This window comes from Toxorhynchites rutilus, chromosome 3 (genome assembly GCF_029784135.1).
Source record: "Toxorhynchites rutilus septentrionalis strain SRP chromosome 3, ASM2978413v1, whole genome shotgun sequence".
Taxonomy (NCBI): Eukaryota; Metazoa; Arthropoda; class Insecta; order Diptera; family Culicidae; genus Toxorhynchites; species Toxorhynchites rutilus.
The window spans coordinates 65,692,011-65,710,930 of record NC_073746.1 but is presented as its reverse complement, the minus strand read 5'-3'; the positions used below and the strand labels follow the sequence as shown (position 1 = coordinate 65,710,930).

The window sequence follows — 18,920 nt, the reverse complement described above, 5'->3', positions numbered from 1 at the left end:
ATTTGAAGCTGTGCAAGCAAGGGAAAAAAGACGTCCATTGAGACGTGAAGTGTATGTATCCGGCTGACGCTGTTGCGATAACTGTACACAAAAAAGTCATCACAAATACACACCAGCAATCGGTCACCACCAACAAATGCAAAACTTTGTGATGTGAGGAAACTTTATTGCCTCACATATCGCACCAGCAGAAGTTCCACGCAGAGAAAATGTCGAATCCATCTTCATCGATTTGATGCTGCCACAAGGGATTTCTTCTACTTAGCCGCCGCTCATTGTCAGTGTTTGTACATGTGTAACTTCATTTCAAATGTACACAAATACGAAATAAGAAAACGGAATCAAATCATCATTAACAGAACACACCAGAGAACGTAGGGCACAACGAGGGGAGTAAGCACATGCTAGGCTAGGCGGCGGAAGGGCGCACACATTTGGTGCACTCTTTTCCAATTGTCTTATTTCGTGATACCTTTTGCTCGCTCCCTCTCGTTTCTATTTCTGTTTTTGCTCACTCACTCTTTCTCTCTGTCCCTTTGCTCTCGCGCGCTATAACTGGAAGCTCGAACTTCTTGGTGAATAATAATGTAATTGCTCACCTAAAACAACGACTGCGAGACGGCCACGACGTCAAAGTGTACAGTTTCCCATTTTTTTAGTGTGTGGTTGACAAATGATTGTCGCCATCCATATTTCATTGTTTAATCATTGATTGTGTCATGTGAACACTTCATGATTTAGATTACCGTTAGTTTCTAAGGACTAACTAACTTAGAAGAAAGAAAAATAGTAATATATTACTTAACTGTGTTGTAAATTTTGCTCTTGTGAAACCAATGCAAACGAAATCTAATGGCTAAATCAATCTTTTATTCAGTTTTTTTTCTTCTCACAGTGCACTTGTCAGTCAATTGTTTGTAGTATCGCGCAACATTTTATTGTAATTTTCTGAAAATGTACGATGACCAAGATTACCAGCTTTTGCTTGCCCAAAAACGCAAAGGGAGATCGCGGGAGTTGCTGGATGCAACTTGGCCATAATCTACCGCATCAAAAAATCTCTACGGTATGATAGATATTGAGACGTGATTCGATTAGTGAAATCCAATATTTAACGTAATCCGGTACATTCCATCAGAAATGCTCCTACCAGTTCCTACTCCAATATTCCTACCAGAGCCAGAGTAAAGCGCTACATAACACATAGGGAAGTTGAAGGTCTCGATTGAAGAGGTTGTTATCTTTGCTGTAAAAAAAGATCACGATAATCCTTTTCTTGAATTAAAAATTTGTCAGCATTAATTCACCCAACAAACTTACAGATAAAAAATTTTAAGATGTCTCAGAAAAGGTTGTTGGCGTTCAACGCTGGATGATGGAAAAGCATGGAGTTTTGATCGAAAGATTTATGGCTATCCAACAGCCCGGACTTTCACCCAAGAACTCATGCCAAAGAAAGTATTCGAATATGCCAGGTGTATGACACGATTATCGCTATCTCACTCTACCTACCGTCACCGCCTATCTCACTATCCCTCTGCTGTAAAAGTTTATCATCGACATCACGATATGTCAGATGGTGGTAAATTGGCAATTCGCGAAAACGTCGACGTCTGGTGGCGACTTCAAGTTAGAGTAATAATTTGGGTCCCAAAATCGTTAGTGTAATCTCTACCAGATTAGAAGACACGAAGCCGGTTTTCAAATTTTAAAATTTGAATGAAAATTTTCACATTATGTTATTTAATTACGAATTTCTGACTTTCATTCAACCATATGGTCATACAATTCCAACATTGTTGCTAATTTTTTTCTTTATAATATAAAGTTGTCTTCATAAACAATTTTCGTATGAGACTTTTTCCCCACCTGCAAACAAAAATGTTTTTAATTTGAACAGAATACTAATTTGATATGGGAAAGCTAATTTTCATTCATAATTTTAATTTTGAAAACGTTCACTCCGACTGAAAATCAGCTGTTCTTTGACGCTCCCCTAAACTAGTAAACAAAGCTCACTGCCGTCAACGCGGATCGCTGTTTTGAAGAAAACAAATACTTCTGACGTGTGAGATGTTGGCATCAAAAACATGGTGGGTGCCATACGGCTGGAATATGCCAAACACATAATTTAACTCAAAAGCCTGGATAAAAATAAACTAAACAAAAGAAAATGACATTTCCCATAAAAAAATCGATAAATTTACTGGTGCACCTTGTATATTTTTAATTATTGAAACATAACAATGTGTTCCTACATCATTCGACATAAGGCCACGATCATGTCATTTGTCTTGAAACATGTTACTTTGACATTAACATCTCTTATGGGGTTCAAAAATTGGTAGAATCTTGGTATTATAAAAGTTCAAGGTATTGAATGTAGGTTGAGATTTAATTTGCCTAACGTCCAGTCTTATCTTGACTTGTTAGATGCACAACCGTATGGTTTTGATATCGTTGACAGCAATCTCTGCGTTTAAGGTGTTTGATACCATTACAAATTCATATAATCCTAAATATATAAATTTCCCATTTTGCCAGGACTCATTTATTAGAATTACTTAGTGTACTAAGAACACAATCTGATTTATTGGTTAGAAGAGACATCTTAGCTAGTTGCGATCTCAACACTATGTTCTTAATTTATGTTTCTCGAAAAAAAAAGATTTCCCTGTTTGATCCCTCTTCTCAAGACCTTATCTTATCAAAAACTTCCCTAGCTCCATCCTTGTCCAAGAAAATAGATACTAGTCTCAACCATTATTTATTATAAAACTACTTATCTTAATTGTATAGCAAATAATCTTTGTTTTGAGGTAAATTTGGCTTTGGAAACGTTAGATGATGAGTACCGTAAAGTTTTAGAATCCGGACGACTTTTGACGTAGAAGAGTCTCTCATTAAGGGAACCAAATCAGAAAACAGGTCACGTTTTTATGAAATAAAGTTCACGTTAACCCTTTCACGTACAACATCGAGTCTCGCTCGATCTGGAATGATTATGCCAAAACGTATAACATCGAGTCTCTCTCGTGGTACGCTTACATAACACAAGGAGCTAAGACGCTCAGCAGAGTAGTTAAATTACTCGGTGCGTGACCCATCGAAGCGTTCGTATTTGGTCCGTTTTCTTTGAAAATTAAATCGTACGCGAAGGGGTTAATAACTATTTCTGGCGCGAACGGATTTTGGCGATTTACATATCAAACGAACCGGAAATTCTCTAAGATTTGTTTGATATGCTGCATATTACGTTTCTTTTGAAGTAGCACAGAATGATGAGAAGTGTTTATATTCCTAGTCGCTTCAAGCCACCAATGTATGACTCTGTATGCATGCTAATACTGAAAGTTTATATGGTACTGGTTAGTTTAGTTTGTACGAACGGTGTCTAGAGGTGCGATTCCACTGATGCAATACTAAATAACATGTAGCATAATATTTGATACCTGCAAGTATTGCCATTGTTGTTATTCCCATGCGGTGCCAAGGATAGATTGATGTAGTATGAGATGTGGAATAGAGGGACTGGTGCAACAAGTATATACTCGACTGTAGCCGAGTGTATGTAAATTGCGAAAAAGGCCACCGGAATAGCGTTCTAGGTAAATTGTCAATGCATTGACATGAACAAATTGCAACATACGATCAGCTAATGTATTGTTCTGCGAGGACAAGAATAAATCATCAATCAATCGTCAACTGAATTTACAATAAAAAAAACATTTCAGGGCAACCAAACCATTCTACTAAACAGTTATTTCTAAAATTTCGTAGCATTATACAATAATATCCGAAGTTATGAACAGGCGACTTGAATTAAATTACAGCGTAGTTCCACGTCAACAATGCGGTCGTGTCTTGGGCACAACCTCCTATATTTTTTAATCCGGACACTTTTTCATCACATTCAATATCATACCAAAACTATAACATCTGTGACATATTGAATTAATGTGACTGATAGTTACTGTTGTATCAATTTAGTGTAGTGTCAATCATAGTACTTAGCTGTTGATAAAAAAAAAAGTCAAGAATTAAAACAAATATTTGTATTTCACAAACCCATGTCCATGACGGATCAAAAGTTAACGATGAAATTTCTTATTGAAGGAGTTGCATATCCCTCGAAAGCATGGAGCAATGATTTTCGATCCGAGAGACTCTTCGGTATACTAAAAAGAAAACTGAAAGAACGGTTTAAGGATCGCTACTCATTCACAAAAAGATGCAGCAGCATTCTTTTCAACGAAGAATGTTAATAACTTGGTCAAACAGCTAGTTCTATACGAGAAGATGATAGTCGCACATGTTTATTGTCAACTATAAATAAATCATAAAATAAATTACATTAATTTATTTTTTCTAATCAATTTTCCAATGAAGTAATAAGCTCTACTAAAAGCAATAACTTATTTCTATTGAACAAATGCTGGTGACTGTTCAAGCCGTTTATATGACAGGTACACAATCTCAAAAAAATATTATTTCACATTTGTAGCATGGATGAGAAATCATCGAAGGTAATTTATTCGTAATTTCCATTATATTCCGAATATCCTTATTTTCTTTTATGTGTGGGTAAAACTTTTCCACCGTGAAGAATTTTTTTTTTTGACGACACTGCGTTTCATAACTATAGAACCACTCAATTTTTCTAAGTTTCTAGAGATATGTAAGAAGTCGGTTGAACTGAAGTAATTCTCTTGTGTATCTCATTGAAACTCATTGTAATTCATGTGAAATTGACGTTAATCTTGTAAAGGAGTAAGAGTTTTTCCATCTGGTTCTATAGTTATGAAATACAGTTATACCTCGGTATGAGGCAACTTTATTTCTTTTCTCGTTACGTTATATCGAAGCAAAAAAAAATTATTTGATAGATGCAAAACTGTTCATGATTACTCAAAAATGCGCAAAAAATAATATTCTATCACCCAGTAGTATTTATAAACCTTTCTTATGCCCATTTAAGATCAGTTTTGTACACAAACATGATCAGTTTTAGGCATAGGAAAAGGTCTGAAAAAATTGAAGTGAAATTGGTATTAATTAGTGATGAAACGGATAGTAGTTTGGCCGGATACCGGATAGCTTCAAGGCCTGATAGCCGGATATTCGGCTTTTTTAATTTGTGAATACGAAACTAGATGACACTGCATTCGAGCATGGAGCGAATAAAGGATTACATTTTAGAAGAAATAAACACATTTTTACATAAAAATAATGAACTATGGATAAATTTCCCGTTTTCGTGGAAATTCTTTAATAGATATTCAAGTTTTCTACAAGTAATTTTCAACAGGGTTTTTTTTCTGATAAGGATTCAACTACTTAAGAGAGAATCAGAATCACTTAATTGCAACCTTTTTAGACGCGAGGATCAAGCCAGACTCTTTACGAGTTCTTGAAACGTAAACAGTCTTGCTGGCAAATGTTATTGGAGTACATAAAATATCTTGCGACGAATCTTCTGAGAGTAACAGCTCATCGTCGTCTTCAAGACCTGTAAATGAAACAAAAGAGACGAAACTAAATCAAACCTTTACACGAAACTCACAACACAACTTTTAGGACTGTTTCAACGAAGTGGCAAATGAAAATAAGAGTCGCGTTCAGGAAAAAATCCCGTTGCTAGCGAAATCGACGAAATATGAATGACGTTTGCGATTGATTCTAAATTTGGTGGTCATTGAAATCTAAGCAGTCAATCGAGGGCAAGGATTGCTAGAGTTCATTTTTCAGCTCCTTGCAGTAGTATTACAGCGAAGAATGTTCTCTGAAGTTAGCCTGGTTTACGAAGCAAAGCGTAATTGGTTGTCATCATCAACTTCCGAAAATTTATTATTTATTCATCATAATAATAACCACTGGGTAATTTTGAGTACTGTTCATGAATTAATATTTTGAGTAAATATTAATTTAATCTGTAATGAACCTTGTATTTAATTATGGATAAATGGTTTTGCTATGCTATGTTAGCTAGCTAATGTGTTATTTTGTGATGATCTATGCTGTTTTTTATCTTCTTCTTTTTTTGTCGGCCTATTTCCGCCACTTTAGTGCCAATCACCTACATCAGGGAGGCGACTCCACCTATTCCTACCTATCAGACTCATCAACTCATGAGCCAAACCAACTTCCTTTACTTCCCTTCCGGATGAAGATGTAATCAGAGATTTTTCGCCTCAGAAAATCTCAACGACGCCAGCTGGGAACCCAGGGCAATCGGATTGTGAGGCTGTTACGCCAACCACACAACCACTGGTGCTGTCTGTTATTTATGTTATGAGAAATTGTGTTTTTTCCAATATCCGGTATCCAGCCACATAGCAAATATTGGCCGGATAGGCCGGATATCCGTTTCATCTCTAGTATCAATGTTTATTTTATAATTTCTATGTTTGACTTACTTAACTTAATTCCATAAATTGGTATATACCAAGTGGAAAGACCGCCCATGAATATCAGGTTGAAGGCATGCGTATTTCATTAGGGAAATTGTCGTGGACAAATTTTCAAAAGCAATGTACAAAACAATCCGTACATTGCTTTTCCACAAGCTCCTTTTTATCAAAAAATAAAATTGAAATAAAAAACAAAAACTACCAATACTACCCCATTTGAAGGTACTTATTTGTTTGAAAACTTACTAGAAACATTTATTCGAAATAATTTATACTACAAAAAAAATCTCTGAATTGTTTATTTTTAAAAAGTTACGTTGTATCGAGGTAAAAGTTACGTTATATCGAGGTTACTTTATGTTAAGGTTGCCTTATATCGAGGTATGACTGTACTGGAATTTTAGTTTTTTGAATGTTTCGCGTCTGAACACAACAATAAAGGTGAGTCCAGGCCAGCCCAGCCCAGGCCAGTCCAGCCAGTCTTACAAATGAAGAGATTTATTATATACTTCAATTCAGTCGACATATCTCTGGAAACTCAGAAATATGAAGTGGTTCTATAATTATGAAACGCAATGTATATCACACAACCCGCACGCAACGCAACACTACGAAATAAGCAATAATGACTACCGGGTTGAAACTTTCCATCTGAACCCGCCGTCATTCAAACACTTTTCTACATGTTCAAGCGCGACAGGGCAAACGCAGTCAGCTGTGTATGAAGCGATCACTACTACTAATGCGCCGTCTTACGGAAAAATAACATTTGAGGTTCAATGTTTTCTGCTGAACGGAGTCGATGGAAACGATAGAAAACAACATTTTCTCAACATTTTTGACTGAACAGGTAAATTACTTGGTCACACGTCGCCTCTGTTTTATGTAGCCGCTTTCTGATATCTCAATTTTTTTATTTTTCAAAAAGCGATTATTGTTAAAAAGCCTTTTCTGGAGTAAAGTGTAATCCGCTCAAAGCATTCTGCATCGATCGAAACAAATGATAGTCGGAAGGTCAAGGTATGGGCCAGAATCTCCGCCTCCGCCATTTTTGAAATAGTTTTTAACTCGAAAAACAACAGGAGGTCGAGCGCTGTCACGATGCGATATTATCGAATCTTCGTGTCTGGTCGCATATTCTGGACATTTTTCATCTATAGCTCGCTTTAAATGAATCGATTGTTGCCAATTGGAGGCTCCAATGATCGTTTGACCAGGTTTTAGCTGCTCACAGTGGATCACATTCTTTCGATCCCACCAAAAACAGAACAATACTTTGGCACCGTGGATATTCGGCGCCAGCATATCGGTATTTTGCGTCTTGGATTGTCGTAGTGAATCCGTCCCCAGTAACGATTCGATTCTGTTTTGCATCGGTGCCGTTTTGCATTCGGTGCCGTTTAAACAACATTTGGGATATGCAAAATCGCCGTTCGACACCTCTCGCTTTCAATTCGTATGGTACATAATTTCCTTGCTTTCGGATGTATCCTGCGGTTTTGCTTACCGAGTCACTCCCAATTCTGCAAGCTATGTTTGCGTTTGACACGAATCTTGTACGAGTAATGTCTCTAATTCTTCGTGTTCAAACTTTATCGGTTGATCCAAACGCTTGTTGTCTTCAACTTCTTCAATAAGTTTCCTCAAGCATTCGGTGCGATACAGCTGTACTTTTCTTCCAATGAAAATAGAAAATCAAAACTTCCCGCAAATGGTGCTTGTTTGCAACGAAACTCGACATTTTCAACACAGTAAAAATTGAACGTGTTGTGCTCTCAAACTCAAAGACATGTAATCAATGTTTGTTTAACAGATGTCGACATTACACGAATCAGCAAAAATCAACTGACGTCGTTGACTATTTATGCTGCTAGAGAAATCTCGTGGAAACAGAGCGAATTAAGTTGCACGTTCAATAGAAATTTTGATTCATTATGAAAACGACAGTATTCAACAGCTAACTACAGATGTTGTAATTTCAAACAATGCTAATAAATAATTATAAATGAATTGAATCACTGGATTGGATTATTTTTTCTCAAAGTTTTGTCACTTTCTTTTTTTGCTCGAACAGTGGTCTTAATGTTTTATCCGACACTGTATGTTCTATCAAATGTAGTGAAAAGTTCTAACTAACCCAGAACTAGACTGCTCTTCAACTGGACAAGCATCAACTGGACTGTAACCCAGTTAAAAAGCAGTTAAGTATCAATAATGGACGACATATTCATATACTGTCGAAATATGTGAGGGTCATTCGTAAACTTTAGTGTATCCATTTTCACAATATTTAACGCTGAGAAAATGCAAGTAGAACCATTAAGCTACTGTACAATAGGTTTGGGCGATCTTTAGAATCCGATTTTCAATTAAAATCACTCCTGCAGTATCGCGCGGAGCACTTCATTTTTGATTTCAAGTTATGATTTCTATGCTCTTGATTTCCTATGCTGGCTACAAAAAGATGGCCGCACAGGACCCCCCTGCAGTTAGCCAATGGAATTTGATAACAGGGCTGCTCTAGTTAGCGAACGAGTACTGTATATGCGTCTTCTTGGATGGCACTAACGTTCCAGTGGAACTTTTGCCTTCTCAACGTAGCACTACTTGCGTCATTTTTATTAGTAGTACTTGGTTGAGTTTTCCATGCCGAATAACACTTCTTGAATGTACTCTGGAGTGGTAAGCTCTAGAATACGTGTGACCACAGTTCAAGTCGGAAGAATTTTCTTCTGACGAAAAATACCCCGGTCAGAACGGGAATCGAACCCGAACCCCCGGCATGATAGTGTGGCACGGCAACCACTCGGCCACGGGAGCAACTTACTGTATATGCGTATTGAATTCAAATATGCGTATTTGACGATTCCTAGAATATGTTTGACACCCCGTACATTCTAGAAATCGTCAAATGGCAACGCATTTTTAGTGTGGTTCCAGAAATGAAGAACTGAAATGATATACGAAATAATTTGCCTTCAATACAATCAATTATTATTTTTGTCGGAAAAGAAATGAATTAAACTCGAACCACTCACTATTATGAGCATGATTAGCCCCGCTAATCACTTGGGTACTGGAGTCAGAACAGAAGTTACTATTAATAACTTTTACGATTCCATCATAAAAATATGAAAAACTTTTATCCCAAAGCGATTGTCAAATCATATGTTACATCCATGACTATCGCCCTATATTTCTCATACACTAATTTGCCACATCTCAAATCTCACAGGCAGGCAATTGATTAAACAAAATGGAATCTTTTTCGATAGTCACGATTGCGCCTCGTTCGACCTGTACACGTATTGGCGCTCCGAACGGATTCGAGTGATCATCGCGTGTTTCGATTGCAACATTTCGGTCCATTTTTATTCGTATTGTTCCATGCTGCTCAGGCCGACAGCGTTTTTTTTATTTTCCTTCACCAACTGCTCTCACGCGCTTATGGCTTTTTTTTGCCGTACTTTTTTTCTCAACATTCAGGGGGTTTGAAAGTTCACTCTGCAACCCACCCCAGGCTATTGGTTTTCAGCCTCACGCACAGTTCTAAATTCCAACTTCTTCCCCATCATCGTTATCGCACTGTCGTTACGCGTTCCATTAATGTTATTGCTACTCTTCTCTTTGACATCTCGAGTTTTGTGCCTCTTTTGTTTAGTTGTTTTCTATGCTCGTCTCATTTTGCATTCGTTTCCTCACGAGAGATGAAATTTCACATCGTCACCACGTAATATCAGTCGACAGAAGGGCCCTGCCTTAGACCGCTTTTCGACATCGGACTCATTTATGTTATTTCTTTAATTCCATAACCACACTTGAGCAAATATATTTTCTCTTACAATAATTCATTAATACAACCTCGGTAGGAAAAAAAAGAATAAAGAGGCACACGCTCTTCGGTGCATGATGTTTTCGTTCTTCTTTTGGCTTCACCAACTGTGTTTGCGCTGCTGCTGCGGTTAACACCTTGAAGACAGCTCTTCTCGATGATTCTAACCTCACAACTCTCGTTTCCAATTAAAAATGTCACTCTCGTATGCTATTGATTTTCCTCTAGGTGGTGACGATGGAATTTTTCTTCACATCGGTTTTCCCTCAGACTGCGAAAACGTGTGAAAAATAAACGGAACAAAAACAACTCAACACTGACAGCAGCCGTCAGCGAAAATAACAGCAAAAAGGAAATGTATGTTTTGTTTTCAGACGATTTTTTCTTCGATTATTTTGTTTTGTATGTTTTCACAAAAAAAGTTTACCATTTCGGTAGATGAAATATTCTATTATTCTTCGTTAATTGAAGGTGGAAATTTTTTATCACAATGAACTTTGAATTACAAAAACCATACCCGATAGTAGAAGAAAATCAATGAAGATTCAGGACGAGGCCCATCGCACACACACTGCACATAAATGCGATTTCACATTTGAACAAATGAACAGATTTTTCTACCACTGCTTTTCGTGCCACCATTAACATACCCGAATGATGGCGAATGGGAAAAGCTCTCGGAGCTGTCTCATTGATTAATTTTCATCGTCACTTTTTCGATCGAGACTCGCCTAAAATCGGCCAAATTCCATATTTCCGACCAGCAGACCACACTCAGCTCACTTTTAGCGATAGTTTCATCCGGTTTCGTGCAACTTTTCTTCGCGTAAAGGTAAATTCAGTTTTTCAAGTCACAATTAAAATTAAAACATACGCCGACATCATTGTTTCTCTGTACCTCTTTGAGAAACGAGTGTGGCGAAAAAAAAACTTTCAATTCAATAATTATTATCCGACCAAAGCGCTACCAACACACATACAAACGGAAGGGAACACGATTGGTCTGCTGCTTGTGCTTCTAGCTGATGTTGCCGATGTATGTATGAGAGGCTATGATGAGGTTGAATAACATCTCCTAACCCATTCAGAAGCAGCACAGGGCTACGGTGGTGTGCGTGAAGCATTTGCATCGGATATCAGCGTATTCGACAGCAAACGCGCACTACCTGACTCTATCTCTCTTACCAGCAGCGACAGCGACAGCGGCGACTTGCTTCGATATGTTGGTGTGTACTATCGGGTCGGGAAGTGGTGTTCATTGCGCCCGCTGTGAAATGTATCACACACAGAGAGTTAGGTCGCTCTCGACTGTCACGGAATAGAATATATGCTACACGCTGCTACAACTGTCATATCTCAGTGAAACCACCGATTAGGATAGGAATAAAATTGTCACACTGTCCACAAGAGGTGCGGGAAAAGCATTTAAAAACGTCATTGAGATGGTCAATTTTGACATTGTTGACAGTTGCAGCAGCAAGTGTCTACCTTAATAATTTTAAAGTATACTTTTTATCACATTGCATACTTTCTTCGGCTTTGACTTCACGAGGTTTTGTCCCGCATGTACAGGAGTAGCATACACCCACACAAAAATCCGAACTCTTTTAGGAGGTAATAGAAGACCATATTTGAAGGAAAAATTTTTCAACGCATATGTTCGAATTTCAACAAGTCATTGATCTGTTTCTCCGTTTCGGGCTCTGTTTGCTTCAAACTTTCTCTACTTCAACAAGTACGTAAGGACGATTCTATTGCTTCCATTTTAAATTGAAGTTCTATAATCGCTTTATAATTTGCTAATATTCTCGATACTGATTCGAAGAATGGATCAATGTTAGAAAGTTTTCCGTAGATTTCCAATGGCTACATGTGATTTCGAATCATAAAGATCATTGTCCTTGGATTGCGACAATCTCTCGATAATATATACTTTGTCATTTGCCTATTGTGTATCCGTTTGTTGTTCGATGCAGAGATAGCTCTGAGGCATTTTATTTCCTAGAATTGACTTTAGAATATCACAGATTTGATTATTATCGAGTTGTTGCACCATTCCTTGATATAGACATACACTATGCGCAGAAAGTACCGGGAATCTTTTAATTTAAACGTACCGTGCACGCGGGAACCGGTTTATTTTTTTCTTATGTTGGTACGAACTTAAGACGCACATCTGTCAGGTTTTAGTGCCATCCGATTATTAGTGTCTGTCTGCCGGAAATGTGGGCGGACAATTCTTGGATTTTGCATTGATCTGTTTCTCCGTTTCGGGCTCTGAATTGTACTGAATGATTTGATCAAACGTCAAGTAAATACCATCGAGCAAGCACCGTATTCACCTGATATGGCCCGTTATTTTGTTTCCCAAAGTTGCCACTTCGTGGAAAGAGATTTCAGTCAATCGAGAAGATCAAAGAGAATGCAACGAGGGAGCTAAAGGCCATGTGCGTTGCTTCAGATGAATCATATTTGAAAGGAGATAAAATAAATTTGCATAAAATGTAACTCTATTTTGTTTTTTTTTATGGTGATGCAACACTCCTCCCCTCTCTTTGAGTTGGGGGGGGCTATCTACCATACAAATGAAATACAAATTTCTGCATATCTCAAGAACTAATCAAGCAATTTGCAATTTAACAATGCAACATTAAAAGACTGAAGTTTTAAGGTGCGAAATATAAATGTTTAATGAATAAATTGATTTTTTTGTTATTAATACCTTCCCCTTTTTTATTCCTATTTTGGGCGGAACGAAGTTTGCCAGATCAACTAATAATCCCATAAAATCCAACCGTACTATTAGTCTTTAACCGAGAATTTCGCGTTTCGTTCGATTTTCGCGATTTTTTTGGAGTCTTCCTAATCACATCACTCACCACAGAGAATACTGATTCTTACCTCCCCCCTCTAGCAACTATCCATTTCTTGAACCACGCTATAGAGGCAAATATCATACAAACATTCCTTACTTTCCCCTGGTGACTGTAAGGACGTTTCCGGCGTCGTTATTGACTATTTAAAGCTCACCGAAACTTGCACAATGAAAATGATTTAATACTCCCAAATGCCATTCGGTGTATTCTTTGTGCAATTTCCCTGATTCAAGTTAATTACGAAGAACAACTACGAAGTGTACAATCCATTCAAGCTAAAGTTCAAACTTCAGCACCAACAGTTCAAATAGATTAACCCTTTCGCTAGGAGCGTTGTTTATAGGCGACATCCGCACGATGACCTGTGTGTACGAGCGTCGGTATAGACGACTAGACGACATCAGAGTGATACTGCACATCGATTACACCAGCACGATATGCATACTTTTCAGCGCAGTACTCCGCGGTAGCACTCCGGCGGAGCACACTGCCGTAGTGAAAGGGTTAAAGACTGCTTCAATGCAGGCGACTTAATGACAATCGAAAGTATTCTGTCTGTGCTGAACGACAGATTATTTTTGAGACGAAGGATAGCTTTCCGTACGTCCATCCAAAATTGACTGATACAATCTAATGCCATGATGTAGAGCAGTGGTGGCCAAACTTTTCGGCATTACGGGCGACTAATTGTTCAAATGTTAGGCTGCGGTCTACCAACGTTAACTGTATCGAAAATAAAACAATAAAACAAAGTTTGAACTAGGATTGGGCGATCTTGCATCGATATTCAGAAGATCGATGTTTTCCTCTCCGATTTCCGATTTTTTGGATCGATTCTTTGTAGTAAAAAAATCGATCTTTTCGATATTTTTGAACGTAGAAACCCTTTTGTAAATTTGTTTTTCAGGGAACATTGATTTTGACCGTTCGAGTGCGGAGGATAGCGCTCCTTTAGCAAACGATTTCGTCTTTCGGAAATATAATGGGGATACAAATTGAAAAAATCTAGATACTATCGATGAATGCTCATCTTTTTTTCGATGGATTTAAGAAATGGTTTCAAAGTGCCCCCTTTTAGCTAAAGTTTTTCTAAATATACTCAAACTCATCCACATGTTTGGCATATTCTCACAAAATATACTCTAACGATTAATCTTATCAAAAACCACCTGACAAGCAGCAGTTTGTAAGCAATTTTGTATGTTTGGTCATTAAAAAACAAGTAAATATAAGTTATATTCCCATTCACTCGGTTGACAGTGAAAATTGTGACGAAATCGGATCATGACATTAGATCCAGCTGGAGTGTTCTTTTCTAGAACTGAGAGTTCTACCAAGAATCCGACTAAATGCCAGACGTATGGCACGGTTGGATTTTATGGGATTTCATGGGATGACAGTTCTGTTCTAGATGAATATCAGTTGTTGCATTTCTAATAATAATTTTCAATTATTTTTTTTTAATAAAATGATTCCATAACAGTACACAATAAATGCTCTGGAAAGTACAATTTTTCTGGGCTTCATATATTTGTTCCATTGTATTTGGAGGTGACGCTATCCTAGACCAGCTGGCGGGCACCTAGGAATACCTACGCGGGCGACGGTTGCCCGCGGACTACCGTTTGGCCATCCCTGATGTAGAGGGACCTCAATAGCTTCAGATGAGATAAGATTTCTAGATCAATTTTCGCTGACGAAAACTTAGCTAAACTGCGACCGGAACAGATCAGTAACATCCAGTATCAGATGTCTCGATATGTGTCGAATATAGTAGAGAGTAAATCCAACTCTTTTCGTTGATCATCACCTAAATCCAAAATCTCTTGGTATTCACTTTGAGCTTGTTATGTAGACCACGTTGATGGATTTGGAATTATCTGAATGACTCAATTTGAACAAAAAAAAACTTTAGATGAAGAAATCCATACGTTGATGATGATCACTAAAACGTTAAAAAAAAAGAAAACTTGAAGAAATGCAAAAAAACAATGAAACGGATATTTTTTTGTTTTTGGAATTTTTTCAAGTTTTTCTCTCTTTCATTGACGTTTTCGTTGACACAATTAAGGTACGAGTATCTTGTTCTAACACAAACGCGAATCGCAAACGATAGCAAGAAATAGGACATAACCATTAGAAATATACGTAAATAATGAACATCAAAAAATGTATATGTCAAGGAAAACAATTAAAAAAATAAATAAAAGGTAAACTATAACGAAATTGACATAAAATCCAAAGAAATTAACGCTAATGAAAGAGATTTAAACGTGAAAATTATAAAGGTAAACGGTGAGAAACGGAACATAAACGTGAATCAATTATTCATTCACGTAGTTAATTCCTTCAACGTTCGCGTCTCTGTAGGTAACCATATTCCCTTTAACGTTGAAATGATAAGCCCTTCACTAAGGAACTAAAGCCAAAACGTCTTTAAACGTATTCAAGGAGAAAAGTAATCGCTTGTGACCAGAGTCGATATCAGCTCCAATAATAAATTTTAAATAATACGTTAGTCTTATTCAAAGCGTGGCAGATAAAGAAACAGTACTCAACCAGAAGGGACAGAAATATCAACTGTGGAATGGTTCTGAACTGTTCTTTTGATTCTGAGCTACGCAAGGGATTAAGTAAATGTGTAAAATATTTTAAAAATATGTTTGGCCCAACAGGCGTGGGATAATTTTATTAGAGAAGAGGAATGGCGTTAGACGAGAAGTTAAAAAAAACAGAGACGACATTTGCAAAGTTGTATTTACGCTATACTTAGAACGATTATGTTGCCCTCATTTAAAAGTATTTTCTAAGATGTTTTTATAATTATTTTACCAAAAACGCATGATTTACTTAATTTTTCTCCGCTAAGAAAATTATAACTCTCTAATCTCTACAATTCATTCTCCAATACACAACTCCTACCTTTTCTAGTTTCGTTGCAAAAGCGATTCGAGCACTTATTGATATTGATTGTTTATTGATTGGGATCGGTCTATGCGTATTGATTTTACTCTGATGCATAAAACAGGGGTACAGAGACACCTTACTCTGTAGGTATTCAAAATTGAAAATATACATTGAAACTTTCATTTTTCTTCAACTCAAAAGCGATCATAATATTACTTTTTTCGGTAACATCACCACACAACTCGAGTTGGTATAATACTAACACCCAATGTATATTTTTTCATATGTAATTTTTCAACAATCAGATTAACTGTACCAACAAGTATTTCTTTGCCTCAGAGAACAAGACTCATGCTCTTATTCCTTTCCTTTACGGTTAATTTGTACGGGTCGTTTTTTGTAGTTGTTACTTTTTTGTCAACTCCCCGAAGAGGAGGATGGTTTCGTCTCAAATTTAATGACGGTTCATACTTATGCTGCTGCTTCTATGGGGTCGTTTTTCGCTACTTTTGGTTTTCTCCACTGCCTTCGCGACCACCATACAAATGTGTGTTGGTGTGATTTTTGATTCGAAGAGTAAGCAATTGAACAAATACATAACGAGGCGCGCATAGGTTTCATCGGTCTGAGGGTGTCTGAAGGAAACCGAACCGCGCGGAGGAATGGTTGGCAAATGCTTTTAATCTAAACAAAACGATCGTTCTTCTCTTGGATTCCAATTAAACTTTGAAATGTGTTATACTGATTCGCTATCACGAGAGAAACCTGTCAAGCTGGCAACACATCGGTGCAGGGCAAAAACCAAATAAAATAAATTATCATATTGGCTGCTATCCATACGGAATATTCATACATACAGTCGTAGCGACAACGCTGAATCTATCGACAAGTAAAAATAATATCTCATTTACACAACGATAGATATCGCATTATTACAATTTTTATTGTCTGTTTACATTCTGCTCACAAAATAGAAGTTATTCAACTCAATTGAAATTTTTCTAGAATGAACCTGAAAGAATAAAGCAAAGCGAATGGGGTAAAAAAGAAAGCTGATTCTCCTTAACTCAAGCATCTACGTAAACATTACATAATATTACAAGTATGAATGCGACATAAAACTAATCCAGTCACCACAATCAGGATAAGGCGAAAAAAGTAGCTCATTAATGAAACGATTTTTTTTTTTTGTTGAAGTTAAATACTTTTCAGTAGTAAACAAAAGTTATGAATGTAAACAACGCAAGGAATGCATACACTCCGGATCGTCATATTTTAATCTCTTTTCTCAATGTTTGATGCATTTATATTTTTCTAGTGGCGCCGATACATACCTAGCATGAAAAATCAATCTTCAGTTACATTTTACATAAAAAAGAATGATTACAATTTAATTACAAAGGTTTACATACCAGTTTTGTGAGTAATTGTTGATTCCATGTGAGTAGAGGGGCTTCGGTAGCAGCCGCCACGATACATCGACTCACGATCGGCTGCTATCCACTTAGGTCCAGAACCGTCTGCTTGTCAAACATTTTTTTTTCATTCAACTTTCGAATCGACCCCAATTCCCATGAACACAATTTCACTGAGATCTTCCATTAACATTCTCATCAACTGATAAACACAAAAACTATATAACAGTCTAAACAAATATCTCGGAAAAAACAAAAACGACTGCGTTAATACGCGGATTAGTTTCAATATGTCGAATCGAATGGTTTCTCCTGTTTTTTTTCGTATTCTTCACATTCTTTGCTTTCTTCTCTCGCTCATGCCCGTAGGCAGTCGAGAAGCCGCGCGTAGCACTTCTTGTTCTTCGACACTCCACTGCTGGGCCCGAAGCCTCAGCACAGCATTCAATGAAGGGAACGACAGAAGAAAAAAAATCTCCCTTTTCACTGCAGATTTTCAATCACATTTTTTCGGTCCAAAAACTATCCACTTCGAGCCAATAATATCGCCAGACTGTAGCAATTCACTTCCGACATCGGTTCGCAATATTTTTCGGCGGTTTTGGACCCTTTTACTAGCACTATTTTGCGGCAAAACGGGAAAAGCTACGCACCATTATAAAACACCTCCATTTTGTTTCACACACATTTTGGTTTTCTTCAGCCAGTCTGCGAGCGAGCAGCGATTTAGCTAGTGAAAAGCGACTGCACTTGGAAAAGAAGAGATCTCACGCACACTTATGTAGCTGTTACCCAATACTGAAGCGATGGCTGTCATTTTTGTAGTCGAGTTGTCAATTTGTTACCGAGGGGTGAATCGTGCGACTCAAGATTACTATGATAGGAATATCACATCCAAAGAGAAATTAGTAAATGCAGGGTATTTTTTAGAAATAGAGTATGTTAATTCTTGAAACTACAGATGAAACGATAAGGTCCACTTGGACGCGTTAAATAAATATTCTAGAAAAATATACTTACTCAAAATTAAGTCTGTCCTGCATTTATGTTTTGCAGATATCTACGTGGACAGGTTCAATAAATATTTTTGGAATACACATTCACATCTGTATTCAAAAATGAATCAAAACTGCATTTTTGAGAATTTTCTAATTTTCTGGCCACCATAAATACATATTTATCTATAAAGGGGGTTTACCTACTGTTGTATATCACATATAGTGATCTCCGATTTTTGAAATTAATCGTTCATCAGCTAATCGAATAGTTTTCAGCAGTTTGTTATTCTATACGATTAATCGCCCCAAATAATCGATTAATCGATTAATCGTCACACTGAGAGTAATAATTAGTTAGACTAATATTTCTCATTTGCTAGAAAGCCATATGGAATCAAAAAAGTGTTCATTCCGCCTGAAAATCAATTATTATCTTTTACGCTCCCCTAAAGTCGTAAACGAAGCTTAATTCGCGTTAACGC

At 37.1% G+C, this 18,920-nt stretch overlaps 1 protein-coding gene across 13 annotated transcripts in view; it reads right to left on the bottom strand.

The window, feature by feature from the left end:
- The window catches only part of LOC129779955 (uncharacterized), a 79,397-nt gene extending 61,212 nt beyond the window's left edge, over positions 1 to 18,185 (bottom strand). For 10 of the 13 annotated variants that reach the window (XM_055787752.1, XM_055787760.1, XM_055787763.1 and 7 more), the window contains exon 1: positions 10,760 to 11,142. The gene's annotated coding sequence lies outside the window, so the exon portion shown is untranslated. Of the gene's footprint in view, positions 1 to 10,759; positions 11,143 to 17,437; positions 17,686 to 18,093 lie in introns of those variants that run through there. The other 3 variants (XM_055787756.1, XM_055787754.1, XM_055787753.1) reach the window with 3 other exon arrangements.
- Between the last annotated feature and the right edge of the window lie 735 nt (positions 18,186 to 18,920).